The sequence below is a fragment of the Herpailurus yagouaroundi genome, unplaced genomic scaffold, assembly GCF_014898765.1.
Source record: "Herpailurus yagouaroundi ecotype Mexico unplaced genomic scaffold, PumYag 184, whole genome shotgun sequence".
Classification (NCBI taxonomy): domain Eukaryota; kingdom Metazoa; phylum Chordata; class Mammalia; order Carnivora; family Felidae; genus Herpailurus; species Herpailurus yagouaroundi.
This window is the reverse complement of record NW_024412415.1, coordinates 34,663,636-34,670,731: the sequence shown is the minus strand read 5'-3', so window position 1 is coordinate 34,670,731 and position 7,096 is coordinate 34,663,636. Positions and strand designations below refer to the sequence as shown.

At 55.3% G+C, this 7,096-nt stretch overlaps 1 long non-coding RNA gene across 2 annotated transcripts in view; it reads left to right on the top strand.

Moving 5' to 3' along the window:
• The window catches only part of LOC121041925 (uncharacterized), a 12,673-nt gene extending 7,849 nt beyond the window's left edge, over positions 1–4,824 (top strand). Inside the window, exons 1-2 of one of the 2 annotated variants that reach the window (XR_005795927.1) lie at positions 242–1,744; positions 3,984–4,824. This is a non-coding gene — a long non-coding RNA (uncharacterized LOC121041925). Of the gene's footprint in view, positions 1–241; positions 1,745–3,983 lie in introns of those variants that run through there. The other variant, XR_005795928.1, reaches the window with a different exon arrangement.
• The last annotated feature ends 2,272 nt before the right edge of the window (positions 4,825–7,096 follow it).

Here is a 7,096-nt window from a genome sequence, read left to right as displayed (position 1 = left end):
CTGAAAGGGCCTGGAGGGGGCTGGAGGGGGCTGGAGGGCCTGGAGAGGGCTGGAGAGGGCTGGAGAGGGCTGGTGGGGGCTGGAGGGGGCTGGAGGGCCTGGAGAGGGCTGGAGGGGGCTGGAGGGGGCTGGTGGGGGCTGGTGGGGGGTGGAAGGCCTGGAGAGGGCTGGAGGGGACGGGAGGGGCCTGGAGGGGGCTGGAGGGGGCTTGAGGGGGCTGGTGGGGACTGGTGGAGCTGGGAGGCCTGCAGCGTCCTCCCCCACATCCTTGGCCCCTTAGAAGCTGGAGGACCCTCCCCACCGCAGGGCCAGCTCAGGCCTGCAGAGGCCATGGCCCGGTGTTCCCCGCCCCTCCTGACACCTGGGCCTGCCTTTCTCCCCTCCACCTCTGCATGCCTTGCCTTCATAGCCCATCCCGGGCTGGTCCTCCTCCAAGGAGCTCACGGAGCCCACGGTCCCGCAAGAATTTCTCCGGACTTCTTTTGCCTGCCATGCCGGGCCACGTTCAGTGACACAGCAAGTTGTCTTCTAAATGCCAGGCACGTAAATTCTCTGTCCCCACCTCTCCATCTGGATTTAGGTCCTCTTCTCCCTGCCCCCACCCGGGGGCTTCCCGCACACGAACAGGGAGGCGTTCCAGAACAGGGAGGCAATCCAGAACAGGGAGGTTCTGGATTGCGCTACTTCGATGCGCGTTGTGCTTGCTGCTTTTGCCAGACTCGCTCCTGTGAATGCTGGCACGTGGTCCTCAGTCTGGAGAGCCTGCAACTGATGACACGTGACCCACCGTGGAAGCGGACAGAGGGGGCAGAGGCCGAGGCAGGCAGCTCGCCAAGCTCCCTGAGCCGATCTGCAGCGCACTGAGACCTGGACCCCCCCCTCTTGCCACAGGCGGCCACTGTCCCAGCCCCTCTTCCTGAACCTCACTTGGGACGAGCGCTGAGCACCTGCGTTAGCGGGGACCCGCAGTGAGAACCGGCTTAGGCACAGACCTGAGAACCCCTCCCCAAGGGCCCAGCCTGCAACCTGGCCCCCAACCTGCTCTCTCACTTCCCTTTCTCGGTGGGTCAGCACCTGCTGAGCACGCCACACCCTCCCTCTCACCCCTGCCAGGAACACCCTCTTCCTTCCTCCCTCTCCCCTCCCCTCCCCCACCGGAGGCCTCCTTCTGGGCTGGTCCGGCTTGGCCAAAGCAAGACACGTGGCCACTTAACTTCCAGGGCTCCCGCCCGCCCAGAGGAGCGAGGGAAGGGGTGGGACATCTGTGAACAGCCCCAGGGGGCTCCGCATTCGTGGCAGTGGCCTCCCTTCCTGGGCTGAAGCATCTCAGGGACTGGAGCTACCCTTGTTTTCCTCTGTATCTCCCCCTTCCCCCTCCTCGCACGGGGTCGGGCACGCAGCGGACGCTGGGGTACTTGCCGGGCAGGTGATGGGGGCCCACGCAAAAGGCAGCTTTGACCTGCACAGCCCCCGCCCCCTCCCATCAAGATGCTGACAACGGCAGTGACGGTGATAAGTGACATCCCTGGGCAAAGCACTGACATTGTCACAGCTTGTCACCTACAAGGACTCAGGTGCCTGGTGCACGGGGTGGGGCTCAGCGACTTGTTCACGATCACGCGGCTAGCCAGTGCGGGGGTGGGGGGGCGGCCATCACCTGAGTCTGAACTCCTGAACGGTCCGCCGGACCCCTGAGCTGGAAGCGGGAGACGTGAGTTCTGGTGGCTCCCCTGCGTGGCCTTGGGTGAGTCGTCTCCCCTCTCGGAGCCTCGGGTTCCCAGTGTGTATAATGAGGGCTTGACCTTCTCGGGGAATTTTGTTCCCCTTCTTGGGTGCCGTGTCACCACCCCTCCCCACCCCAAGGAGACACCATGAGGGTTCAGAATCGAGCGACGGTTAGAGGCAGGCCTCCTGTCTTCAGGCACCTTACGGTCCAGTGGGTCGAGCCCCAGCCCCCTTATCTTCCATGGAGGCTTGAGTTCCAGCTCAAGTGCGGACAGTGGGGCTGCGGGAGCCGGTGGGGGGTGGGGAGGGGAGGGGTGTGGGGGGAGGAGGGGTTGGAGAAGGTGGAGGAAGGGTTTGGCTGTGCAGGTGAGCTAGGAGGGGTTGACAACAAGCGTAGGTGGGGGTGAAGAGGCCACAGAGCGTGTGACCGGCTGGGAGGACCGGCGGCCCGGCGTGGAGAACGCGACGACCTTCTAGCCGTTTCCCTCTCCGAGCCCCCTCTCGTGAGCAAATGTCTTTAATTTATGAAGGGACTGATTTTAAATCATCCTCCCTCTCTCCCTGCCCACCCGCCCTCCTCCCCTGCCTATATTTCCCCCTGCCCATAAATTTTTTTTAATGACAGTTTAGAAAATGAGCAAATCTTTGGTGACACTTTTATCACCTCCAGAATACTTTCGATAAGAGGTTTCGGTAGATTGCATTCTGGGAGAGGGGGAGGAGAGAGACCAGATAGCAGCTCCGCCTACCGAGGCGGAACCCCCCCTCCCCCCCGCCCCGCCCGCCCCGGCCCCGTCCCAGCCCTCAGCCCAGAGGCTGCCCCTCGTTCCCCCTGCTGGTACCCAGCTCCTGGGGTCCCAGCACCATCCCGACAGCCTGCTCACCCTGTGGCCTGGGCACAGCCCTTCACTCCTCCCTCTCTGCCGGTCTTTCGCAAAATCTTGCCTAGCGCAAGGGATAATTAGCGCCAACCTATTAATAATGGTTAAAAGTAATTAGCTGCTGACATCTTGTACCACACCTAGTTACTCAGACTGGCAAATCAGGTCCAAAAATATTTCTCAAACTAAAAACAGAGCTGAGGTAGATGTCAGGGGAGCTGGAAGGTTCACACGGCACCTGGAACGCAGGCCCACCGCCAAGAGTTCTCAGCTGGGCTGGGAAAGCGAGGAAACCCGCCCAGGGCGAGATTGTGTCAGAAGGAATGCTTTGGAGGGCCCAGAATGGGGGGGCGGCGGGGGCTGGGAGAGAAGCCTCCCAGGGTTTCTGCACAGGGACCTGATCCCCGGAGAGGGGACTGCTTACGGGAGGTTGGTTGGGAGACGGAAGGCTTAGGGGGCTTGTCGCACAGTCCGGGAGGGAGCGGAAGCCTGGGCAGGAACCGAGAACCAGGCCTGGGAATGAGGGACACTGGAAGGGAAATCAACAGGACTCGGGGGCTGGCTGGACACGGGACCTGTGAGCGGCAGGGTTCAGGAGAATGGGGATCCACAGAGAGCGGCCAGCCCAGCCCGGGAGATCACTGGGTGACTTGTGGAAGGATCCTGTCCGGTTAGAAATATATGGAGGAGAAAAGCAAGTTTTGTTGTCTTCAAGAAACACATTGTTGTGGGCAGTCAAAACGTCACTTGCTTCCTTTTTTAAGTTTGTTTATTTATTTTGAGAAAGAGAGAGAGAGAGAGAGAGAGGAGAGGCGGAGAGTGAGAGAATCCCAAGCCGGCTCAGGGTTGACAGCGCGGAGCCCAACTCGGGGCTCGATCTCATGAACATGAGATCACGACCTGAGCGGAAATCAGGAGTCAGGCGCTTAACCGACTGAGCCACCCGGGCGCCCCAAGTGTCATTTGCTTCTAATCGAATTATGGTTAAAACAAGGTTGGGGCGGGGGGGGGGGGGGTGGGGAAAGTGTCATAAATCATAAAAGTGCATGAGTGAGAAAGTGACTTGGGTGCACAGAGGCCCTGACGTTTATTGAGCATTTGCAGCGGGCCGTTCCCCGTGCCTGGCACATATAAGAGCTGATGTGGGTAAAGGGCTGAGTGCCGTGCCTGGCTTTGCAACGGGGACCTCTACCCCTTCATCTTTATTATTGGGAGGAAATCGTTACGGCTACCGGTGACCATGAACAGTTAGGGCCCGGAAGATAGTTGTGGCCGAGCACCTACGAGGTGCCAGGCACTGTTCTACGTACTTGGCATTTGTTAATCCCGCAAATGTCCTAGAGGGCAGGCGCTATTATTATCAATCTCATTCTGCAGATGAGAAGGCAGAAGCACAGAGAGGTTGAGTAACTCTCCGGAGGCCACACAGCAATTTGTACCGCGTCAGAGACAGAACCTGCTAGCCTGGCTCCAGCTGCCCCCGAAACTGTAGCATCGGGTCTGTTTCTGACCCTGAAGAGGAGTCGTGAGGACAATAGGGGACTGGAGAAGATTCCACAGGGCTCCCGGAGAGCAGGTCTCTTCTCTGAGGACGGGAAAGCTCTGAAGGAGAAGAGATGTGAAGACTGAACTGTTTCTGTCTGCACAGAGACGCAGGAGAAATGGGGTGGGGGGGGGCTCGCACGGACCTCCGGGGGCTGCAGGGAGGGGCCTGAGGGAGTGCTCGGCCCTCCAGGCTTTCTTGGCTCGGGAGCAGAGCCGGGGTGAGGAAACAGAGGTCCAGAGGGGCAAGACCAGATAGGTAGACGGAATGAGGGATAACGCTCGCTCTTGGGTCGTTTTGCTCTATAATCTAAGGAGTATTCGAATGCGCCCAGACCGTGGAGAGAGGACACAGGTGTGAGAAACTGTGGCTTCGCGCATCCCTTTGACATTTTCCCCAGCGTCTGTGGCAGGGCGGGCGAGCCACTGACCTCTCCGAACCCTGGTCCCCTGGCCCGCAAACGCATGGGGTCCCTAATCAGAAGGTGCAAGCTGGCCCCCACGTGCGTGGAGCTCCTGGCCCAGACTCGGCCTTCCATAGTCCGTAATTGACAGCTATTATTATTATTATTACGGCCATAACCATAGATCATTAATTTACAGTTTAAAAACCCTTCACCTGTTTCATTTTGCGCTGTTTTATTGAAGAGTTAAATTTTTATAGGAGATCTCCTAATTGGCCGGATTCAGTGTCATCCCTGCCCCTTTCGGGTATGCACAGCAGACAGGCAATGACAGGCGCTATTTCTATCCGGTGACACCCACCCACCCGAGCCACTTTTTTTTTTTTTTTTTTTTTTTCATCTCCTACCATCTACCGAGTGTGGGCTCTATATCAGGCACCACCCTTCATTGTCTTCATTATTTTAATCCTGACAACAACCTTGCAGACAGGAGCTTGCCCCCACTCGACGGACAAGGAAACCAAGGCTCCGAGAGGTTAGATGACGTGCCGGGGGGTCACACAGCGGGGAAATGCTGTGTGGGGATTCAGAGCCAGGTGTGTCTGTCACTACAGCTTATGTCTCCTCCCAGATGGGACGATCCAGGGTTTAGGGAATCCTCTAGGGTGGGACGAGCTCTCCAATGACGGGGACAACGACTAGCCAAAGGCGATGCGGTGGGCCATCTGAGCTCTCCAGGGATGGTTCCCCTCTGGGACTGAGCAGCAACCAGAAACCCCAAGAAAGCATCAGCCAGGATGCCGCCTCCACATGTCGTGTGTCCCCCACTTGTCAAGGGAGGCTAATTCCTCCTGTGACACCTCCATGTGGCTTGTCTCTCTGGCTCCCACCCTCGCCTCAACGGCCTGGTGTTCAAGGGACCAGGTGCAAAGCAGGAAACAGAGCTGCAATGACCCCTTACATGTGTCCAGAGCATTGTAATTTGTAGAGAGCCCTTTAACACACACCACGCATGGCCTCCGAGCTAAGAGGAGGCCGTGTCCTTTCAGATGAGAACACGGGCCCTCGGGCACACTGACTTCGGCTGGAGTCTCCATTTCACCCTTTTGGTGCTGTGTGATCTTGGGCAAGTCACGTTACCTTACCTGAGAAATGGAGAAAATACCTACTACCTATGATCTTTCTGAGGGTTGATTGAAATGATGCGTATATAGAAATATAAATTTATATATTATATATTATATATCATATTAGTATAATATTATATATATTATACATTTATATAAATACTCATATTTAATATTTAATATTTATATAAATATATTTATATAAATATATATTTATATGTGTAATAATATAAATATATATTTATATATATATATATTTATATTTATAATACGTATTATAAATATACATGTATATTTATATATACGTATTATAAATATACATATTATAAATATACATACATATTTATATATACATATTATAAATATACATATATATGCATATTATAAATATACATATATAAATATAACTATAAATATACATATATATTTATGGAGCGCCGAGGTGGCGCAGTTGGTGAAGTGCCCAACTTCGGCTCAGGTCATGGTCCCACGGTTCGTGGGTTCGAGCCCCGCATCAGGCTCTGTGCTGACAGCTTGGAGCCTGCTTGGGATTTCCTCTCTCCCTCTCCCTCTGTTCCTCCCCCACTCGTGCGCGCGCTCTCAAAAATAAATTAAGAAAAAAATTAAAATATATTGATCTATATATGACTATATTACTTATTTATAAAATCTCACTTAAGTCTCTTATTAACCCATCGGTGAATAAGAAACGCGGGTGAATAGCAATGCTATCACAAATTCACGTTAGCTAAGCACAGCCACCTCCAAAGGTAGATATTGAGAGTTATTGCTTGCTAAGCCAAAACCTCTTAATCGGATTTTCTTTTACAGTCTCCCTGACTGTCCACTCACCCGCGGTACCACAAGCTCTGTGCGGCCAGCCCCAGTCTGTCCGCTCAGGGCTCCCCCCAAAGCACTCAGTGACGCGACTGACACGGAGCAGGGGCTCAGGAAACCTCTGCTGTAGAATCGATGATCTTGTTTAACGACAGCCCTTGGCCCCAAGAGAAATTCTCATCTCCATTTCACAGAGCGGGAAACAGAGGTTCAGCGAGGTGAGCGAGCTTATGAGGCGGGGCTCGTAGGAGGTGGAACCAGATTCACACTGGGGTTCCCGACTCACACAACTGTACTGTGCGCCATAAGTCGTCCCGCCGGAGAGAACCATTTCCCTCCCCCCAGACGGAACGCTGGGACCAGGGGTCCCCGCTGGCAGCCTGAGCTCCCCTCCCCCAGTCCCATCGGAGAGGGTGCCGGGAGGCCCCCAGGCCCAGCCTCACAGCTTTCTGAGCAGCAGAAGTTGGAGATTTGCCCAAGAGGCCGTGGGGTCACAGCTCTCAGGGCTGCTGTGCGGTGAGTGCGTGTTCCGGGTGATAAGAACTAAACCAGAGGGGACAGCGCGTGCTGAGTGACACAT